The following is a 23,552-nucleotide window of genomic DNA, read 5'->3' as shown; positions in this document are numbered from 1 at the left end:
TTGACCAGTCCCTTTCTTCCTGTTACAAGTTGGGTTCTCTGGAAGCAGATACTGCTGAGATGGCATCAGGGGTGCAAAATATTTATTAGTGATCAACACCTATGAAAGGAAAGGGGAGGAAGCAGGATTAAGCAGAGAGAGAAGAGGAAGAAATTATAATTCTGGCATGACAAAGATCAGGAACAAATACTGTACCTGAGTTTCCTATGTCGGACCAAAATGACCAGACCCTTATACCTTTATACCTCCACCTGGCTCCCCTTGCCAGATGCAGACTGCCCTGGGGAGATTGTGTCCTGAGACCAGGCATCTCTCTGGAGCTGAAATGGTCCCTCAAAGAATTGACAGCTGGAGAATGTCTGCTGATTACACTCTCTGCAGTTGGGCAGCAAGTCCTTCCATGAATGGAGATCTTAGGTTTCCATCTTTGTGCCTACTTTTAGGTTCTTAGTGAACACACTCATGTGTATAGTTAATTGGTTGTTGTCTACCTTTTCCACAGGCCTGTGAGCTCCCTCTCACTGATTTTGTTTCTCGCCTCTACCACTTAGCGCATAATGAACATCCAATAAACTATTCAATAAGCATTCCACAAATAGGCATAAAACCAGTGTTTATTTTCATGTTCGGCTTCCAGAGTTATTTCTATCACTGCATTCATCACCATAATGTGAAGTGTAGTAAACTATTTTCTGTGCCCCTCTTGGGTGCAAACCACTGTACTAAGTGCTTCTGGGTACCGTGCTGAGAGCACTTCTTGGGTTAAGACCTGTGTTTTCTCTGGCTTCCGTATTAAGAGTCCAACCCAATGTCGAATAACATAGGCCACCCCCAAGTTGAGCCCCACAGCAGCCACTCTACTTTTCAGTTGCTGCTGCACTACAGTAAGGAGAGTTCTCTGCTCCATCCAGAATGCTCTGTTTTTTTTACAGCATCCCGGCCCTGCACGTGTTCATATGGTTTGCTTTGTTTTTTCCAACCTTGAGAGCATATCTTAGATATTGTCTGTGTTCAACATTCAGAGTTTTTCTCCCTGCCAGCCTTCCATTCAAGACCACACAGTTTTCTTCTTTCATGACCTCCCTTTCTCCCCAGTTAGGGCCATTGTGTTGAAATTAGGGTCATCAGAAACCTGCTCACCCACATCCTGCATGGGAGTCTTGGCTGGCATCTATTAGGACAAGCTATGATCCTTGGTCTCTCCCATTGTAACTGCCTGATGAGAACCTCTTGCCCACTGTCCAGATATGCCAATTTATCGAGACAGGGGAATTGCAATAGAGAAGGAGTTTGATACACATACAGTTTGCTAAAAAGGAGGCTGGAGTTTTATTATTACTCAAATTAACCTCCCTGAAAATTTGGAGGCTAGAGTTTTTAAAGATAGTCTGGTGGGCAGAGAGGTTGGGAATGGTGAATGCTAATTGATTGGGTCAGGGATGAAATCATAGGGAGTTGAGGCTGTCCTCTTGTACAGAGTCAGTTCCTGGGTAGGGGCCACAAGATCAGATGAGCCCATTTACCAGTCTGAATGATGCCATCTGATCCATCAGAATGCAAGGTCTGAAAAATACCTCAAACACCAATCTTAGGCTTTATAGTAGTGATGTTATCTATAGGAGCAATTCGGGGGGTTAGTAATCCTGTGCCCTCTGGCTGCATGAATCCTGACCCATAATTTCTAATCTTGTGGCTGTTTTGTTTGTTAGTTTTTACAAAGGTGGTCTGGTCTCCAAGAAAAGAAAGGATTTGTTTTGGAGAAAGGCTGTTATCATCTTTGTTTCAAAGTTAACTTATAAATTAAATTTCTGCCCAAGTTACTTTGGCCTAAGCCCAAGAATGAACAAAGGGCAGCTTGGAGGTTAAAGGCAAGATTGAGTCAGTTAGGTCAGATCTCTTTTACTGTCACAATTTTATCACTGTTTAATTTTTGCAAAAGCAATTTCATCGTGGCCCTCTTTATGACCTCATAAGCAGAACTTTGGCCACCCGCTGGAACCAGCTGGCTTATGCCCCATGTTGGAATGGACACTTGAGTCAGGCCCTCATTCTGGCCACAGGGTATAGGAAACAGTGCCCCAGGAAGAGTAGAGCTGCTTGGAGATGGTTGAGAGGGGCCATTTTGGCTCCAAATATTGAGGCAAGTGGTGAAAATGGAGAGCTGCAGCACTGGGCTGTGGACAAGGCATCCAGGGAAGTAACCAGCCAGGAGAAGATATCACCTACCTATGGCAGCTGCCTAAATGGATTGCTGAGGAGTAAATGGGTCCTACGTTATCCGCCAAGGATGTATTTCCCCTCTTTCTCTCTTTTTTAATGAGCTTTTTATTTTAGAACAGTTTTAGAGTCACAGAAAAATTGTGAAGATGTGTACAGAGCTTGCAGTCTTCCTTACTGCTAACATTTTACATAAGCTTAGTACAGTGCTTAGTTACAATTAATGAACCAATGTTAATACACTGTGTTTAACCTTTATTCAGATTTCCTTAGTTTTTGCCTAATGTCCTTTATCTGTTCTGGTATCTCATTCAGGCTACCGCTTATATTTAGTCATTATGTTTCCTTAGGCTTTCCTTGCCTGTGACAGTGTCTTTGCTTTTGATGGTTTTGACAATATTGAAGAGTACTGATCAGGTATTTTTTTTTAGAATATCCCTCAATTTGGATTTGTCTGATTTTTTTCTTATGATTAGGCTGGGGTTATGTGTATTGAGGAGGAAGAATCATTGATATTTATTTTACACTTAGGGTTATAATACAATAGTGCTTTATTTTGTTTCTCTAATTGTTCCAGCTTTGGCAGATGGTGGCTGTTTCAGTTGACTCTTCTGACAGGGGTTTTAAGTTTGACTCAACTGAGTCAACTCAATGATTCAGTTGGATTTGATGTAACAGGCAACTGGGATTCTGGGCAGGGATGGCCTTCACTCTCACTGCCTTTGACTATGACTCGATGCTTCCACTTGGCAGATTGCATCAAGCCATGTGCCCTGCAGGTCTTCCTATGTTCTAAAATAGAAGTTCTTAGGGTAGAGCCAAGCTTGCTCTCTTTTCCTTTTCTTTTCTCCCTGTTCACGCTGTAAATTCTGTTTGAACACTAACTGGGAAAGGTCCTTTCTAAGACAGATTAATGAAGAAATGTAGTTGAATGTACCACTTTCTCAGCCCAGTAATGCTGGCATTTCTCAGAGAGTCTGAACTTTTCCTAACCAAAACTAGGTTATAAAACGAATATAGGTTTTATATTCACAGGGTTGATAAACCCATAACTCAATGCCTGCTTACCTCCTGGTTTCAGCACTTTTATTTCTGTAATTATTTGCCTGCAAATTGCTCTAATCTGAGGGTACTGTGAACTCTTGGAGGGCAGGCACTATGTTTCATACATATTTGTAAACCCAGTCTCTAACACGGTGCTATGTTAGCTGCCCAATAATGTTGATTGAATAAATGAAGAATATCGGATGGGGAATGTAATTAGTTTGTTTATCCAATTTAATTAACTCGAAATCTTATAAGCAACATATATGATGAAATTAATATTCAAGCAAAGTTATAGTCTCCCTGCCCTTGTTGTGGTTATTTCATTATGATGAACCTCTTAAAGTACTTCTGAGAAAAATAGTCTTGATTTTGGCTCTTGTTTTCGTCAGCTGAACTTCCCCATTGTATTTATCAGATATTTTCTTTTTCTTGATTTTCACTTATCACTGAACATTTGTTCACTGACTTGAACTTTGTCCATTTTTTTAGATCTCTGGATCTTTTCTTGTCGTGTCAATTCTCTTAAAGTATCTGTCTTTTGACAAGTCTTCTTTCTGTTTACCAGTTTTCTTTCTTCTTCCTTTTCCCCTTATTCTGTGAGTGTACTGCTCAATTTTCTTGCAGCTTTAACATCAGGAGTTTGATGAATATATTAGTTTTATATATGACTGGGATGCCTGTACAAAGAATGAACAAGCCCCTAGAGAACCAAGTGTGAATGAAGCAAGGTTGTCAATGAAAAGCCCAGAAGAGGGAGGAAAAGCAGAGATTCATCTTCGCCGTTGAAATTACTGCTGTGATTACTTGATATGTGGGCTCATGACTTGCTCTGTAAATCAGTACCCTTTTCCCTGTGCTCATAGTGGTTCCTACCTTAGAGTGACCTTGGTGAAAAACGCCTGTCCAGGTGGTGTTGGCCTGACAGTGTATTTGCCTTTCAAGGTCAACTTCTTTCTTCTTTTCACAATTTGCTTTAATCTGTTATACTGAGGTGACTTTATTTTATTTGCAGCTTTGTTTCCCCCTGTGGCTGGATCGATGCCTTTGTGAAAAGGTCAGCAGCTTCTGAAACACCTTTGGTTGGTAATGGAGTGTAGGGCCCATTTTCAAGATTTTTTTTTCCCTCCTGTAGTTCTTTCTTCTTTCCCTCCCACTAAGAATCAATTCTAGAGTCCCATCTGTACTTTCCCTCTAAATGGCTCTCCTTTACAGGTGTTAACATTGCTTTTAAGTTAAAACATGCCATTGCCCCTCTTAAGCCAGGCACGTCCTGTTGTCAACACAGTATATTCTCCATTCCCACAAACCTCCTGCTAATCATCCTTGCACTGTGACCGTTTCTGGGGGAATGTTTTGCTTTATAAATGACCATTTAGTCCTGGTTTGTGTGAATGCAATGTGTAGAGATTTTGCGTCCGAGGGCTAAGCTGTAGGGTCTTGTAGCATTTGCCTTTTGTGCATCTGGTACTGGCGGAAAGTAACTGAGCCTGCAGGTCCTGCAATGAGAAGCGACTGCCATTGTGGTGCTTATAGGCGTTATTGGACACTAACGGATGGATAGCAGATAACGAATATATCAGAAGCCTAACTTTTCGTCCTCTCTTGTGTGTTAAGACAGACAGGATCATTCAGGACAAGGTGAGTGTAATAACATGCTTTGTTTTAAATGACAAATCAGCTTTGGCTTAATTCATTTACTTTCTCCCTTTCAATAGGTGAAGATAAATTAACTAGAGAAGCTTTGGGATAAATCAAATAAGTGAACATACTACTTACTTTTTCTTAGGCCTCTGATGCATTTGGCTGAGTGATTTTTGTAAATATGAACTTTTCATGCTTCATACAGTCAGTAGCTCCCCAAACTCCTAAGCAGGGCACCTGAGGTTTGCCATGATTTAGTTCCACCACCTTTCTAGTCTCTTTCTCCATTCTTACCCACACGTACCCTTTGTTCTAGCCATAGTGAAGAAATCACAGTTCCCGTAACAAATCATGCCCAGTCACCTCTTGGTGCCTTTATACACAATGTGCTCCTACCTCAAATTACCTTTCCCTACTATAGTCTCCCACTCTGCACCCACCAGCAGATAAACTCGTATGCTACATGCAGGATACTGCCACATTTCCTATCCTTGTTAAACCTCTGGTAACCCCTTTCCCACCTGTATATTGATCATTTCCACCTTCAGGCCACATCTCTACTTGGTACATCATTGTACCTATTCTAAACTTAACAGCACCTAAGGTCATTTTCCAACTTGAAACCTTTCAGTAGCTTACTCTCTCTTTCCCCCCTAACATCCCATATCAACATAGTGGTAAAATTGATAAGCATTGTAGTATGACTGCATAAGTCCAAAATCCTGGCTCTACTTCTTATGAGCTATGTTACCCTGGGCAAATTATGTAATTGCTCTGGTTTCAATTCCTAGGTGCTCTTGGGAAAGTCATCTAAATTTCCTGTGCCTCAATTTTTATGCTGGATTCCATGTTATCCACCTGGCATCATCACCACCATTCCCTTCTAAAGGTCCCTTCTGCATCGTATTGCAGAAAAACAAGAACACTTTCCCAGCATTTCTTTCCCTGTATAATTTTGTGTTAGAGTTAGCCAATGACGGGCACTGGCACAAATGTTGGGAGGCAGGAAACGAGGAGCCACCATTCTCCAGAAGCTGTTGCAGCCAGACACCTGGGCAAATGTGAGCGCCACAGTCATTTCCCAGGGAACCCTTGGGAATGACTTGTTTGCTGCTGTAGCTCCAAACAGTGGTAGAAGCTTCCTGGAGATTCTTAAAACTTTTAGAGGCTTGATAGTGAGTTCTTAAAATAAGTGACTTTGTTGCTGCCTACAGCCTAAGATTGCTGGTGGCTGCTTCCCAGCTTTTGCTTTCCTAGTTCTTCCCAATGTTATGATTATCTCTAATTACCTATTTTTTATACCTGGAATACATGGAGTGGCTTCTGTTTTTCTAGCCACACCCTGAGCGGTGCAATGTTCTCACCAGTTTAATGCAGAGAATTATGGTACCGGCTTCAGAGAATTAACTGAAAAACAAATATACCTGAAGCTCTTTGAACATATTATATACTTCTTTCTTAATGTTTTGCGTCCGCTACTGGAATATGAGCTCCATTCTATTCTATACACCCTTATTGGAAGCCTTCTCTACTCTCAGTCTTGCTTGCATGATATATCCATTCCTTCTTTTATTAGAGGAATACTATTTCTAAATGCAAACTTGATCAAGTCTCTCTTCTTGTTATCGTGAGCAGCTCCCCACCTTTCTATCATCCTTATCTATGAGGGGAAGTGGAAATCAGCTTGTTGGAAGGAAAGAATGAAGTCTACCATGATTGATGACTTATCTACTCATAGCCTCTGCTGTAGCCCTACTGAACTTCAAAAGGAACCCAAAACTTGCTCTAGTATTTCATACTTCTGTGTCTTTGCTGTTGCTATTCCATCTGCTGGGGAGATCTTTCTGTCTTTCATCCACGCCTCTGAGATCCTAGGCACAATTTGTCACAGTTGGAGAGTCCTCTTTGATCCTGCTGCATTTCAGCCTTATTTATCAGGCTCGATTGACGTATTCAATTATATATTTGTGTATTTGTATTTTCTTTAATTATGCAAGATATCTGGGAAGAGAATCCTTTCTTATTTCTCTTGGCATTTCTAGCCCAGAAACTAGTATAGAATAGGTTTCAATAATACATGTTCAATGAATGAATGATCAAACACTTTAACACTAACATAGGCCTTATAACTTCCAAAGGAGTACACTTGGCCATGGGAATTAGAGGCCATGCTGTTACAGATTCTGTCATCCTGTAAGAGCTGTGCTGGAGTTTATGGAACTACAAGCAACATTTTGGCCAGTAGGCACAAAGAGTGATCTGTTAGACTGATAGTGACTGAGAACAAACTTACTGCTGTTGTGGCTACAGCAGTGTCAGATGTTTGAGTTTGATCATCTTGATTAGGAGAATATCTAATTCTTCAGAGAGAGAGAGAGAGAGCGTTATTTTCCTCTCTGTCAGTCTGGCTGTTGTCACTGCTGTTTCAACGTGGTAGGCACATTAGGTTATGACCCCCTGCTGGCAAAAGAGGTCCCGGGTGCCCATGTCAACATGAGGCCAGTGGGTAATGTGCTGTTGTTTCCCCACAAGCTGGTGCAAGAGCAGATGTATATTTCAGTGATTGTTCAGCTGCACTTGGAAATTTTTAGCGAGTGGGTTTACTGCGGGAATGCTTAGATCTATTATTTACTGAATGGTATGAGTTAGAGATGGATGCTATGTGGCAGGATCCTTATTCATTTCTCATCTGCAGAGGCTGCTTCCTATTCAGCTCTGTGTTCTACTGCATTTTAAGTATTCCTAATGTTTGGACATCTCCCACTCTACTCAAGATGATTTAGTCATCATAGTGTGGTTGGGAAGTTTTTGCCTATCTTTCCGCTTTAATTGGTCTTTTGAAAGCTCTACTCCCCTGCGGGTGGCAGGGAGATATAATAAAGTTTGAGATAAAAGGGTCTGGGCTTGAGCTGTAGCTCTAACATGAACTAGCTTTGTGATTTTGGACAAATCACTTAACCTTTCTGAGCCGCATGTTCATGCTCTTTTAATGGAAATGATTATAATTGCTCTTCTTACCTCCTAGGATGTGTTAGTCTGATTAAATTTTCTAATTCTAGGGCAAACCTAGAATAGTATTTCTTTTTCTCTAAATGAGTGAGCTTTTACATAGGAACATTGGATCCCAAGCAGTGAATACAACACAGCTGAACTTTAATACCACATCTTATCCTGCTGACATCCAGTTGGGGAAGAATGCACAAGTATATGTGGCCCAAGAAGGGTCATTCCAGGCACAGTATGGTATACTCTGATGGTAGAAAAGAGTAGAGTCATTCTGCACCCTGCGAGGCATTCTTGTCGAATTAGGGGCTATGGATATCTTAGTGGTTCTCAACTAGGGGCAATTTTACCTTTCAGGGGACATATGAAAATGTCTGAAGATATTTTTTCCTGTTTCAACCACAGGGGAAGGAGGGAGTGCTCCTGGCATCTGGTGGGTAGAGGCCACCAATGCTGCTAAACATTCTACAAGTGCAAGACAAGCTCCCAACAACAACAAATGATCTGATCCCAAATGCCAATACTGCTGTGGTTGAGACACAATGATGTATCTTATTTAACCCTGTCCCAGAGTTCCAGGGCCAAGCAGGATGAGCTGCATTAGGATGCAGAGAATTCTGAGGAGGTGATGAGCACCCTGAATGGCTTAGCTTAGCCCCTGGGCCCACCTGAATTCTGCTCCAGGTTTATAGCCTAATAAGCCCTGCACTTACAATATCAACCACCATTAGATTCTTCTCTGTTCAGTTTCCTTGGAAATCTCTTGTATCAATATTTGCTAATAGTTAAGAATTTAGACTTTGCAGCTAGAATGTCTACTTTGAATCCTTACCTGTCATTTACTAGCCATGTGACCATAGGCAATTCTCTATGCCTTTGCTAACTAAACTATACAATGGAGATATGAGTATTCATCTTATATGGTTATACGTCAATTAATATGCACAAATAAAAATACTATATGCCAATTAATAAGCACCCTGAATGGTATTTGGCACTTAGTAAGTGCTTGGTAGCTGTTAACCATTGTGTAATTGACTATACTTCAGAACGATAGCATACCAATACAACATTATTGTGTGGTTCTCATATCATTTTAATTTAATTGGTCAAAGCTTTATTTCATGCCTTGCTTTATGCCAGACACAGCGTTGAGCAGTGAGAAATCAAAAGTGCTCTAAGTGAACTCACAGGCAATAAGTGAATTTGTTACTATATAGTCCAACGAGTGTAATAGAACCATATATGCTCTACTGTGGTGGCACCAGATTGGAATGATAAATTCTATCTGAAGCCATCTGAGAAGAAAGTTAGTTTTTTTTTTTTTTTTCTTTTTTTGGAAGGTTAGTTTTTAAAAAACGACAAAGCAGATCAGGAAAAGGGCTTCCCACGTTGAAAGTAGAAACTTCTCCTTATTAGCCTAACCCAAGATGTGCTGTTTCTTAAAGCTTCTGCACATCTAAGCTGCTCTGTCTCCCCAGTTGGTATCACTTTGTATTCCTCTCCCTCATCTGCAGTAGCTGGAAGACATCACTCCTTCTTGCCCCTCTCCACTTTTTCTGCGTGGATACATAGATTTATGTCAGAAAATACATCTTTGTGTGGAAGGGCCTCTGAACAGGTGCCTTTCATTCCCTTTCCTGCTCAGAAGAGACACCACTGTAGGAAGCCCATAAACAACGACTAATCCTAAGAGCTCATGCAGTTGGCCAGCTGGACATTGTATTGTACCAAATAGCAGTGATCTGTGGAGCTGTTTGAACTGGTTCACTCTCATGATAATCAGGAAAAAAATCCTTCCTGGTAAGGAGGGGCCAGCTGATAGAGCAGAAGGAAACTTAGAAAACAGACACACACACACACACACACACACACACACACAGAGTTAAAATCTCTTTACTGTAGTTTTTAGACTTTCACAACTACCGAATGTTCTTTCCACAGAGAAACAGATAATGTTTTGCTTGCAACTGTATTTTAATGAACTATATTTGCCTTAAGAGTTGAGATAAATATGAGTTTACATATTCAGTCTTACAGCCAGTCTCCTGAGCCAAGCTGCATACTCTGAATGCAACACTGAATACTGAAGCTTGGCTTGATGGGGCTGGGGGTGGGGGCAGGGTGTGAATATGAAGAGAGCTTTAAAACTTTAATATCTCTTTCATGTTTATCTGCGAGTGTGAAAATGGCATGAATGATCAATTAATTATGGCCGATAGAGTTGTGGATAATTGCTCATTCTCTTTCAAAGAACTTTGGTTCCCCCAAATAGTTGCTTTATTTTAGGCATGGGGCTTAAAACATTAAACTTATTTTCATTATCAGAGCATGTCTTAGGGAAGGCAAGTCAGATGAAAGCTTTATTATTGCTAATTATAGTTTCATATCTTTAGAGAAGCACCTGTGTAAATTGCACACGAACTGCTGTTCTTTGAATGCATGCAAATTGCATTATGTACATGGTACTTGGCCTCTTGTTTTCTTGCAGAGCAAGTTGTCTCTGAGATGTGAGATGATTTCACGGTGGTGATAGGCCCGTTTGCAAATCTGTTTATAGTAATTAAACTATCAAAATAATGTTCCATTTCTCTTGAATTCCAAATGGGCTGATTTCATTAGCTTCATGTTTGGGCTGACCCTTAATTAAACTGTGAGAAGGAAACTGAACTTGTGTCCTTGGCAGCAGACTTTCTCTACCGTGTCTTCTACTCTGGTGTTGAAGAATACAATTTCAGCGTGTCTGTACCTTGGCATTGTTGCCATTGGGCGTTAATAATTCTTGTTGTAGGGGCTTGTTCTGTACATTGTAGGATGTTTAGCATCATCTTTGACCTATTCCCACTAGATGCCAGTAACATCCCCTGCCCCAGCTGTGACAACCAAAAATATCTCCACATATTTCCAAATATTCCCTGGGAAGTAAAATTTCCCCTGGTTGGCAAAATTGTTCCTGGTTGAAAACCACTATGCTATTTGATGCTTCATGTACATGGAAAAGAAAGGAATCTAAAATGTTGAAACCCTAAAATTGTATGCTGGACCATGTGGCAGGTTCTTTGACGTTACCTTTAAAGGACCATAGGTACTGATTTGCTCAGGCAACTCCTGTTTCACACCTGTTGTACCGCTAAAATTATTAATAGAACCCCCTTTCACTTTCAAACTATACTGATTCTAATGGTAAATTGTATAGGTACTCTAGTTTTGGGGAAGATGCTCAAAACTTCATAATTGCATAAAAGGAAATTAGGCTCAGAAATTCAAATAATTTGCCAAAGGTCAGGTTACACAGCTACTAAATTGGGTTGCTAAACCTTGAAAACGGGACTAAGTCCAAAGTTGTATCAGTTGCTTTAATTTTATCTTTCCAATTTCCCCATAGTGATCTACAGCAAAACTCTTGACACTAAAAGGATTTCAAGAACAGCCATGATGGCAAGAACTTGGAAGAGTTCATCTTTCTCAGTATCCAGACAGGAGAAGAGAGAGTTGAGAGTTGGACAATCCTAGTTTCAAGTCTGAGTTCAGCATTTACTTTTCTGTGACCTTGGGAACATGCCTCCTGTATTTCTATCTCTAGAAAATAGAGATAATAAACTGAACACAAAGCTGTCATAAGGGTTAAATTAGATTATGTATGTATAGTATGGCACCTGGCATATATTAAGCAGTCAATCAATTGTTGATATGATGATTACTAACTCCAAAAGAAAGGGGATGGTGGCAGAGTTCAAGATATTAAAGGGAAATAGGCAGGACCCTAGGGGCTGTGAGAGGAAAGAAGGGCCACATGAGGAGTGGGGCTGAACTGAGGACTAGGGTGATATCTTACTCATTAGTGCTCTATGGTTCCCTCGAGGGGCCTGCATCTAGGAAGAATACTCACTGAAATTTTCCAACCCAAAGCTTAACTAGAGTATTTCAAATTTATAGGGAAATTTGAAAAGCAAAACATTATAAAGACACAAAGACGTAGATGTAGAACAGTGGGATATTGCCTTGGAAGGTTAGCACAGGAGTTAAAATATCAGCGGTTAAGTTCTGTCCAGAGCCAAGCAGTTGTGTGCTCTTCAGCCAGCCATTCTTCTCCTTTGAACCTTAGTTTTCTCATTGTAAAATGAAGAATTGTGACTAAGCCTTAGTACCTTAAAAAAAGATTCACAAAATGACTTTATAGTAATGTGAAAATCGTACCAACAGAAACAATACAGCCAGCCACAGCTCTATTATCTCTCCAAATGACTTATATTTTGATTTAAAAATTATGTGAATCTGAGGGGTTATCACTGGGTAGTGGCAATATGACTTTGATTTTAATTTGTGTGTGTGTGTTTACTTGTATTTTCTAAATATTTTAATATGCATATTTATTATTCAAATCAGAAACTATTCCATGCTGCTAAATTTTTTTTTTACTCTATGAAACTGCAAATTTAATAGACTGGTGGGGGAATACTCCCTACCTAGAAAACAACCTCCTACGTGTCTTACTACTCAGAAAGTAGGCAGTGTGCAACCCTGCTTGGCTTGTGGAGTAATGTAGTGTGGAACATGCTCATAAAGACAATGTATGACATCTATTGGCTCCAGCCCCCACCTGCATGTGCACAGGTGCCTGGTGTGGTGTCGTTGTCCTGGTCTTTCATTTTGGGGAAAACAAATGCATATGTCTTTTGGCTCATTTGAGTCAATGTGTTTTAGTGTACCATATTTTATTTTTTCGTTTTTTACATATATTAATAATCACTAAGCATTGCTCTAAGGCAACGCAGTGTAGCATAGAAACTATTCTACCAAAACAGATGCAAATGTTTCTTAGAAATCCTTCCAAAATCCTTCCTTTTGTAAGAAAGCTTCTTACAAAAGCCTTGTTACAAAAAACATAGCTATTTACTTCTCAAAGGTAATGACAATTCCTATTCTTTATGGAGAAGAAAAGAAAACCTAGATAAGTTTTGATGTTCCAGAATGTGGAAACACCAGGTCATTCAGAAATTGAGGAAATTTTAGGAATGCACTGGTTTCATTCATTTATTTACTTCATTCGCAAATATCTGAACTACCAAACCAACTTAGAAAATACCTTCTACACTGATTTACTTAAAATCAAGTAAGCCAGAGGAGTGATCTTGACTATCATTTTTATCATTAATTTGACTACATTCTGTTTTATGGCTTTGTTTACCCAAAAGAGTCTTTGAAAATCTGTCAGTATTTTGGCTCCTGGACTCATATGGTCCCCATAGGAAGTACTGAAATAGTTATGGTCTCACATATGTATCAGTTCCAATTCTACCACTCAGAAGTGTTAGTTAAAATTGCATTGTTCAAACTTCATCTATCAAGCGGGAGTAATATCTATCTTATAGGATTATTTTGAGGAGTAACTGGATATAAATTGCTTACAAGAATGCCTGGCATAGTAAGAGCTGAATGACATTTAGCTTTTATTTGTGTTATCTCTCATGAAAAGGCTTGCATTCTATCAGTGAAAAACATGAAACAAAATAAACTTCTCTAAAACAAGACACAGCAGCAAAAATGATCTTCCTTCTATCTATTTAGTTTCCAGGGTTTATTCAATAATTTCCAAGGCTATAGTTTCTTATAATTCAGAGTATTCTTCCACCTTTTCTATTTATGTACATTGTGGTTCATTGCATGAAAAAGAATCACCTAAAACTTTTCTTCCTGTCTCATGAACGAAATGTCCTCTGTCTGTTTCAACTCCCCAGTAATCTCTTTCTGCTACAAACTGAAAGTGTTTTTTCATCTCAATCTCATTCATTCATTCATGAAACACTTGTGAGCCAGCTCTGTGCCATGTCCCACTCGCTAAGGATATTGTATAAACCATACAGAAAATGTCACTGTCCTCAAAGAGCTTGTCTTGGGGGCCATGGTCTGTATAATGTTTTTTGAAATTTTTATGTATCTTTTATTGTTGGTTAGATTGTTATCCTTCTGAGGTAGAATCCGCTTCCCTGTACCTGACATGGTTATTTGTGCATCCATTATAGGTGCTCAAAAAGTACTTGATGAATAATAATTATAGAAACCATAGCCATTCTTTTTTGAGCTTTTGGTATTCCAAGCCCTATGCTTTAGACACAAAGCTTCGCTTAATTCTCACAATTCTGTAAAGTTGGTGCTATTCTCCTTATCTCATAGTTCAAGAAAGCAGGGACAGCAAGGTTAAGTAACTTCCCAGGGTCTCAGAGCTGGTGAGTAAGGGAGTCTGGATTTGAATTTAGGTTAATCTCATTCTAGAGCTCATTTTCTTAACTTGTTTTGCTATGCTAGATGAATAGATGCATGGCTACCTGCATAATTAGGTGAACAAATTTAATGTATAGGAAGTTTACATTATGTATATATCCCCTGGATTTCCTCTAATTCTCTCTTTGCTGGTTTCTCCTCACTTTCCTGAGTTCTAAACAGTAAAGTGTCCCAGGATTCTCTTCATGGACTTTTCTTTCTGTTTATACTCACTCCCTTAGTGATCTGATCTTGTTCTGTGGTTTTAGATAGCATCTATGTAGAAGTGATGCCCATGTTTACATCTGATTTCAGCCTAGGTTAATATTTTACTGATTGCTTTATATCTCCACTTGATGTTGAAAACGAATGCAAAATTTAACATGTCCCAAATGAGCTCCAGTTATTCCCCAACAACTTGCCCTCCCCAAACCTGTATCTTCTTTAGTCTTTCCCATCAATTAAAGGCAATTATTCCAGTTGCTTAGGCTAAAACCTCTGGAGTCATTCTTAATTTCTGTTTCTTTCATTGCAATTTCAATTCATTAGTAAATCCTGTTGAATCCCTTCAAAATACATTTAGACTCTATCTGGTCACATCTTCCCGTTTTTATTGTCATCATCTTGTTTAAGCCACCATAAACTATTCACCTCTATTATTGCATTAGTCTCTTAACTCTTCTCTCTGTTTCCACCCAATGTCTTTCGCAAACCACTCCTAATATGATCCTGTTAAACTGTAAATCATACCATGTCATTCCTCTTCCTAGACCTTTTCAGCTGCTTCCCAGTTCACTCAGTGTAAAAGCAAAGCTTGGAAGCCCTACTTAGTGAGCTATGCCCTTACCTCCCTGATCCTGTCTCCTCCTGATTCTCCCCATTCTTGGCCTCCATGCTGCCCTCCGTGCTGACCTGCCAACACAGCAGACAAGCTTCTCCATTTGGGCCTTTGCAATTACTCTGCATGGCTCATTCCCTCACCTCTTCAGTTTTTTACTCACGTTTCACTGAATCAGTATGGTCTTTGCTGGCTACTCTGTTTAAATAGCATATGATTCCCATTCCCCATCCCCCTTCTCTCATATAGTCTCCACAGCAATCATCACTATCTAAAATACTATCCGGTTTGTGAACAATAGATGGCAAGTAGTATGAAAGCAGGGATTTTTGCCTGTTGTGTTGGTTGTCCCAGTCACTACAGAACATTACCTGGAACATTCTATGCACTCATTCAATGTTTGTTGAATGAATGAATAAATTGTGTATTTACTTTGTGTAAGGCATCGGGTTGAGCAGTCTACATTCATTATTAAATTGTAAAATATTCACCGTGATCCTTTGAGTTAAATAATCTTACTGAACATCCTTTATAGATGAGAAACATGAGCTTGAGAGATTAAATATTTTGCTCAAGGGCACACAGCTAAGTATGACATAGTCTGCATAACCTTACAAACAATTACATTCTGCTGGCTTTTGTGTCCAGCCCAGATTTTCCACCCCAGCCCCTCTTAGAAATACAGGCAATTTTAGCCTTCTTGGGCTTTTGCTTCCTGTGGGCTATGACATGGCATTTCCCAGCATCCTGGGAGGGATTAACAAGAGTTCTTTGGGAGAAGGGGTAGAATCAATGCTAGCATTTATTTTCCTCTCACTGAGCATTAAAGGAAGTAGATAATGGAAGGTTTAGGACAAAAATTCATTTCAAATGCAATTTATATGAAAAGTGCTAAACACTTTGTCCTAGTTCTGGCAAGGCAATAACTCTGCCATGAGACAGAATGCCAGTCTGTCTCACAGGGCACCTCTACTTAGATCATCAAAAAGGAAGTTCCTGTGGGTAATCTGAGAAAAGCCTAGTTTAGTTTAGTTTCTAGTTTAGTTGTTTCATCTCTATTTCTGGTTTTCTATCTAGGTTTTATACTCCTGGATGTTTTTTATTATCAGCTAGTGATACGCTAGTGATTATTAACAAAGGTAAATGAAACAAGATTCCAAGCTGCCAGAATAAACAAATCCATAATTACATGAAGTCCGTTCCTAGAGATCCTCTTTGTGAATCTTCACATTAGGCTATAGTTGACACTGATCTTCATACTTGTTTTTCCTCCACTGCAGGTAACTGTCAAGGATGTTGATGGGATTATATACAAATAATGCTTTGGCTCTCTCAGAGTTGGCAGATCTCAGCAATAACCACCTTTTAGGTTCTGGGATTCTTCAAATAATACCAGCGGGGAAGGGCCGTTTTAAAAATAATTTCTGACTGTTTACAGTTCCTGAAGGACTTTTTTTTTCCTGTTTTCATTTTTAGCAAAATGCAGTTTAGTTTCCCTGAAACCTTAACAATCTAGAACAGTTCATTGTTGAACAAAAATGTTCAGTTAAAAAGCACTAGAAGGAGTTGTATTGCTGGGTGGGCCTGGCAGTGGAGAAGAGAGTGAAGCTGAGCTGTGCTTCATGCAATGCTGAATTGCTGCTGCTGCAGTGTGTGTTTTTTTCTGGAGTCTAACTCATGCACACATTTTACAAAAAGTTAGGTGTATTCAAGTCTGCAGCAAGAATATGTCTCCATACTCAGTTCTCAGAAACTTTGTTCCCTGAACAAGCTGAAAATAGAGTAAAAACAAAATGTAACCATGTAAAAATCTTGTGTACCCACACCCTAGAAGCCATTCTGTATTTCTGAAGGGATGTAAGAGTGTCACCTAGCACATAAGATGTCCTTGTTTGGCGCTGTTCCTTGGATGTTTTAATTTAATTAGTCAAGAGAAACTAGCACATCAGTATTTTATTTTAATGCTCTCCCGGTGATTCTAACATGCAGCCAGGATTGAGAACCTCTGCTTTAAGCCATCTCTGGGCTGGGTGTGAAGAGAATAATTACCTCTTGCAGGCTTAATGCACTTTGGCCAGAGAAAATCTGACCCATTCAGAGCTAAGAAAACATTTCCAAAACAGGGGCTTTAAATCAGTGACTCCATGCCGAAGACCTAAATTAGCATTTCAAAGCGCAGTGATAACAGGTAATGCCCACTAATGAAATGAAAAGCTAGGATTGCCAGAGCAGTTTAATTAATATATTTCCCCAAGAATCTACTGCAACTGTCCCAGTCTGATTTTATTCTCTTTTGCTGCACTTCTCTCCCATTTTCCCCTATCAGTTGTATCCATGCTCTCTCTACCTCTTTCTTTTTTATGTTACCTTTCTTCTTTGATTTATATTTCTCTACTTTTTTCTTTCCCTTTTCTTATTTCTCCCTTTCGCCAAAGTAAGAGATAAGGTTTATTTTGTGCTGTTTGCAGTGTTTATTGAGGAATTGTGTGTCTCTAATGATTTATTTTAAAAGCAAATTAGCTGGGCAGTTTTTATTTCTCTTAATTTAAAAAGTTCTCAAGTTATTATTATTTTATTTGTATATTGCCCTTAAAAGTTTATAACTCCTAACTCTGCTCTTTCCTTCTGGTGGTTTCTGGAATTTAATAGAAACAGATTCCCTGCCTAAGCTGTTACAACATAAGTTAAATTGGAATCACCTGAGCCAGTTAATGCTCCTTTCCGGTTTTCTGTATTGTAGATTTGTAAGTGTTGACTTTAATGTTTCTGAAACCAAGCAGAGAAGTACACAGATTTTGTTTGTATTTGGAAATACAGGAATTAAGTGAATCATAAAACTTTTTGCTTCTTTGTAAACATCTTGTTTGGGTGGCAAGGATGTGCTTGTTCTGCTATACTTTAACCGTATTCATTAAAGGGGGAAGAGAAAGGGGTTTTGTCTTCAACAAATGACCCAAGGACTCAAATACAGAAGTATGGAGTTCTTCTTAGGCCATATTTAGTTCACTTTAACAAGCTTAGATTTCCTATCATAAAGTTCAATTTATGAAGTTAATTTAAACTTCACATTACAACGTCTATACTGTCTTTCTTTGATTTTTATCTTTCGTCAATTTGGTGTCTGTGTAACACACTTGTTTTGTCGTGTCATAGGTTTATGTTTGCTGAGTCTTCCAACTCATAATTTCTTCCTCAACATCTCCTCCTCTCCCTCACAATCCTGTTATCATCACCACCACCACCATCACCATCACTGTGATCACCCAAAGGCACTATGAAAACGTAATTGAGGTGTGAATCCCTGTGCAAATGCCTGACGTGCTAGGGTTGTCTCTGAAAACTCCGTTTTACTGACTTCAACTAGATTAATCTGATTTTCCAAACATTTTTTCCTTGACCAATTTGCTGCCATAAGTCTTGGATTTGGGTTCATAGTCCCAAGTAGAAGCAGGAGAAGAAGAGAACAGGAGAGGGGTTGAATAAAGGGCATGGAGGAACATTTGATTCAAATAAAGGCAAGAACCACCTACTGTACTAGCGTCCAGCTTTCAATCCTCTTCAATTCTCTTTCAATCCTCTCTCCATTCATCTATTTCTCTAACGGAAAAGAAATGGAAAAACCATTAACCACTTTTATTTTGATGGCAGGCGCATTATACCTGAAAACAAGATTGAAGATCTTAAAATTTCTCCATCCTCAGCAAGACCTCTAGAGTGACCTGCTGAATGGGTACTTGAGAGATTGCCAGTACAGAAGTAAATGAAGTGATTGGAAGCTCATCACCATATATTAGATGATAGATCCGCACAAGTTTGGGAAAGTGACAGCCTGTAGTATTGGATGTTAGCTTGTGAATTGAACTTTAAAATTACATTAGATATTTCTTTAGGGGTCAGCAGAAAAGACTTGGTGAAACAGGTATCTTGTATAAGAAAATTGTTACTGCCCTTGCATGTCGGATTTAGGAACTGTAGATGGCCAGGAAGGGTCCCTAATTCTTCCTGGTTCAGGTTAAAGCCTTGTCACATTGAGAAGATATGATATATCTCCGTATGGCTAGTTTGCACTTTTTCAGAACCATTTGACCTTTTAGTCGTACAGACAACAGTTATACATGAAATGTCTTGGCTGAGGTACCTTCCTTGGGCAGCCTTTTTGATATTCAGCTAATGCTGTTAAACCAGAAACTTGGGTAACTGGAGTCTTGTATTTGGTTTTCAGTTACGTATTGGAGGCCAGTTAACTTATTTGATTAGGACCCAGTGACAATGAGAACTAACTAGCCCATGGCCTCATATAATTCAATTTCAGAGATGTTTTATTTTCATCTTTGATTTATTTTCTTATGTTATTTTCTTCTAGTATGTTTTGTTTTTTTACTTATTTAACCTTGTAGGGGAGGGAGATATTTAGCAAAAAAGATGTTCTAAAACTTATTTGTTAATTTTCTTTTGTTTAGATTGCAGTGGCAATGTGTTCATTTAGAGAATAAAGACAAAAATCAGAAATAATTTGAACTCTTCCATCGTAGCTATAATTACTATTGATATTTGGCATATTTCCTTCTAGGGTTTTACTATGCATGTATTCTACTATCATTCTTAATTTTAAAAAAAGGTTTTATTTCTGGTTTAGGAACAGGGTTCTGCTGTGTTGCCCAGGCTGGATTCTAACTCCTAGGCTCAGGCAATTTTCCAGCCCCAGCCTCCCAAGTAGCTGAGACTGTGCCATTGTGCATGGCTTTTCTTAATTTTTACATTACTATCTATATTTGAATAAAATGGGTATTATACTTTCAATATAATATACTTTCTTAATAGTCTATCATTAGCATACTTCTCAGCTATTTCATATTCTTTTAGAAAATTAATTATAATGACTAGGTAACACTGCACTGTACAGATAGACCGTTCTGTGCACTTCCCTACTGTTAGATATTTAGATTATTTTCAGTTTCCATTCTTATAAATAATGCTTCAGTGAACATCCTTGTATATAAATCTTGTTTAAATCCCTGACTGTTCCCTTTGAGTAATTCTTATGTTAATGCTCAGAATTCTTTTCAGGTATAATGCCATTTCTATGAGACTTGCTAATTCTGTAATTTATTCTTTGGATTTGTTGACAGATGCAAGGTAGCAGCATTGTGCGCTGTAAGAAATTGTATCAGTTTAGAAGACAGATTGAGAACACATTCTGATACTTCTTAGTTGTGTGATATTAAGGAAGGTGGTTCACCCCTCTGCCTGTTTTCCCTTCCTCATTTGCAAAAGGAAGAATATGGAACTTGTCTGTCTTTCTTTTTCCAGTTGTGAGGCAGTGAAAATAATAGCACTTTGTAAACTTTAAGACACTTTACTCTTTTAAGATTTTTCTTAATATTTCTTAGTATAGCAAATTTTTTTTTCAAGTGGGGCATATTACTTTTTGTTTTAATTTATTATTTTAAACACATGGTAAGATACAAAAAATAAAATTCGGCGGGTCGTGGTGGCTCACGCCTGTAATCCCAGTGCTTTGGGAGGGTGAGGCGGGCGGATCACCTCAGGTCAGGAGTTTGAGATCAGCCTGAACAACATGAAGAAACCCCCGTCTCTACTAAAAATACAAAAATTAGCTGAGCATTGTGTTGCATGCCTGTAGTTCCAGCTACTTGGGACGCTGAGGTGGGAGAATCGCTCGAACCTGGGAGGCGGAGGTTGCGTGAGCTGAGATTGTGCTTCTGCACTCCAGCCTGGGTGACAGAGTGAGACTCCATATCAAAATAATAATAATGATAAAATAAATATAATTGAAAAAAATCCGTGTGGCTACCATCTATTTTAAGAAATACCTCTTTATGTGTTAATTATTAATCTAGTTGAGGCATTGTACTTCGGCTCCAATGCATTGCCCCTACTACCCCCAGGAGTCTTTGTCATTCTCAGCATGTCTTTATAACTTCACTGGCTTTGAAGTTGTATCCTTTATTTCTTTATTGTGGGTTGCTACCCTTCGAGTTTTAACATTCAGACTTACCTTAACAAAATATAAATATATTTTTGTTTTCCTTACAGACTTTATGTAGAATTTTTGTTGTGTGTTTTTTTTTTTTTTGAGACAGAGTCTCGCTCTGTTGCCCAGGCTGGAGTGCAGTGGCACATCTCAGCTCAGTGCAACTTCCACCTCCCGGGTTCAAGTGATTCTCTTGCCTCAGCCTCCCAGGTAGCTGGGATTATAGGTGCCTGGCACCAAGCCTGGCTAATTTTTTGTATTTTTAGTAGAGACAGGGTTTCACCATGTTGGCCAGGCTGATCTTGAACTCCTGACCTTGTGATTCACCCGCCCCAGCCTCTCAAAGTGCTTGGATACAGGCATGAGCCACTGCACCCGGCTGATGTAGGATGTTTTAAGTCCAAACATCTCTTTGTCTTTCTTGGTACTTTTTCCAGATTTTTAGTTCTAATTTGTTTTGTTACTACCCAAATCAATTGTTATTTATATTATTATACTGCACAGTCATGTTGATGTGATTTATCCACGTAGCCTTTGCTCATCATTCTTTCCTAATCTCAGTCTTTCTTCCTGGCTTACTTTCCTTTGATATAACTGTTGCATCTGTGAGAAGTTTCTTTAGTGAGAACTATTAGTGGTGAACACATTTGTTTTTTGTTTATTTGAAAATGACTATTTCACTTTTATTTTTAAATAATAATTTATCTTAGTGTTTAATTCTAGATTGCAGGCATAATCCCATGGTCTTTTGACTCTCTTGGTGTGAAGTCTGCTAATGTGGACATTGATATTCCTTTGTAGATGATGCCTTTTACCCTGATTACCTTGATAATCATCTCTTTTGCTTTGGTGATCTGCTGCTTTGTTATGATTTATCCAGGTGTGGGTTACTTTATATTAATTCTGCCTGATAATAATTTCTTGAATTTGAGGATTTGTGATTGTCGTAAAATCTGGAAAATTTTTAGCTATTCTCCAAGTATTTTTTTAAATTTAACTTCTATTTTAAGTTTAGGGGTACATGTGCAAGTTTGATATATAGTACTCAATAGTTATTTTTCCTGATCCTTTCCCTCCTCCCACCCTCCACCTCCAAGTAGGTTCTAGTGTCTGTTGTTACCCTCTATGTGTCCATTTGTTCTCATCATTTAGCTCTCACTTATAAATGAAAATATGTGGTATTTGATTTTATGTTTCTTCATTATTTTGCTAAGGATAATGGCCTCTAGCTGCATCCATGTCTTTGCCAAGGACATGATATCATTCTTTTTTTATGGCTGCGTAGTATTCCATAGTGTATATGTACCATATATTTTTTTAATCCAGTCTACCATCGATGGGCATTTTGGTTGATTCCATGTCTTTTGCTATTGAAAATAGTGCTGCAATGAGTATACACATGCATGTGTCTTTAATATAGAACAATTTATATTCCTTTGGGTATATACCCAGTAATAGAATTGCTGGGTCGAATGATATTTCTGTTTTTTGTCTTTGAGGAATCACCATACTGTCTTCCACAATGGTTAAACTAATTTAACTTCTACTAACCCTGTATAAGCGTTCCTTTTTCTCCACAACCTCACCAGCATCTGTTGTTTTTTGGACTTTTTAATGATAGCCATTTTGACTGACATGAGATGGTATCTCATTGTGGTTTTGATTTGTATTTCTTTAATGATTAGTGATGTTGAGTGCTTTAGTTTTATTAGATTCAATTTGTCAATTTTTGTTTTTATTGCAGTTGCTTTTGGTGTCTTCATTATGAAACCTTTGCCCGTTCCTATGTCCAGAATGGTGTTGCCTACATTGCCTTGTGGGTTTTTATAGATTTGGGTTTTACATTTAAGTCTTTAATTAATCTTGAGTTAATTTTTATATATGGTGTAAGGAGGGGATCCAGATAATACCACGGACCCCACAGAAATACAAACAACGATTAGAGGAGTCTATGTATATAAATTGGAAAATCTAGAAGAACTGGATACATTCCTGGACACGTACACTCTCCCAAGACTGAACCAGGAAGAAATTGAATCCCCGAATAGACTAATACTGAACTCTGAAATTGAGTCAGTAATAAATAGCCTACCAACCAGAAACAAGCCTAGGATCAGACGGATTCACAGCTAAATTCTACTAGATGTACAAAGAAGAGCTGGTACTATTCCCACTGAAACTATTCCAAAAATTGAGGAGGAAGGACTCTTCTCTAACATGCTATGAGGCAGCATCATCCTAATACCAAAACCTAGTAGAGACACAACAACAAAAAAATAAAACTTCAGGCCAATATCCTTGATGAACATCAATGCAAAAATCCTAAAAAAAAAATAAATAAATAAAACTGGCAAATGAATCCAGCAGCACATCAGAAAGCTTATTCACCACGATCAAGTAGGCTTTATCCCTAGAACGCAAGCTTGGTTCCACATATGTAAATCAATAAATGTGATTCATCACATAAACAGAACCAAAGACAAAAGCCACATGATTATCTCAATAGATGTAGAAAAAGCTTTCAATAAAATTCATGTTAAAAAGTCTCTA

The 23,552-nt window shown here is 38.7% G+C and overlaps 1 protein-coding gene and 1 long non-coding RNA gene across 3 annotated transcripts in view; both read left to right on the top strand.

Moving 5' to 3' along the window:
- The window catches only part of NELL1 (neural EGFL like 1), a 934,274-nt gene that overhangs the window by 357,885 nt on the left and 552,837 nt on the right, over positions 1-23,552 (top strand). The window lies entirely within an intron of this gene.
- Positions 4,842-11,522, top strand: LOC131384638 (uncharacterized). The gene is made up of 2 exons (XR_009215697.1): positions 4,842-4,902; positions 11,294-11,522. It is a non-coding gene; the product is annotated as an uncharacterized LOC131384638 (long non-coding RNA).

Source organism: Hylobates moloch, unplaced genomic scaffold, assembly GCF_009828535.3.
Source record: "Hylobates moloch isolate HMO894 unplaced genomic scaffold, HMol_V3 SCAFFOLD_11, whole genome shotgun sequence".
In the NCBI taxonomy this organism is placed as follows: domain Eukaryota; kingdom Metazoa; phylum Chordata; class Mammalia; order Primates; family Hylobatidae; genus Hylobates; species Hylobates moloch.
The sequence above is the reverse complement of the archived record's forward strand: the minus strand, read 5'-3'. Positions and strand labels throughout refer to the sequence as shown.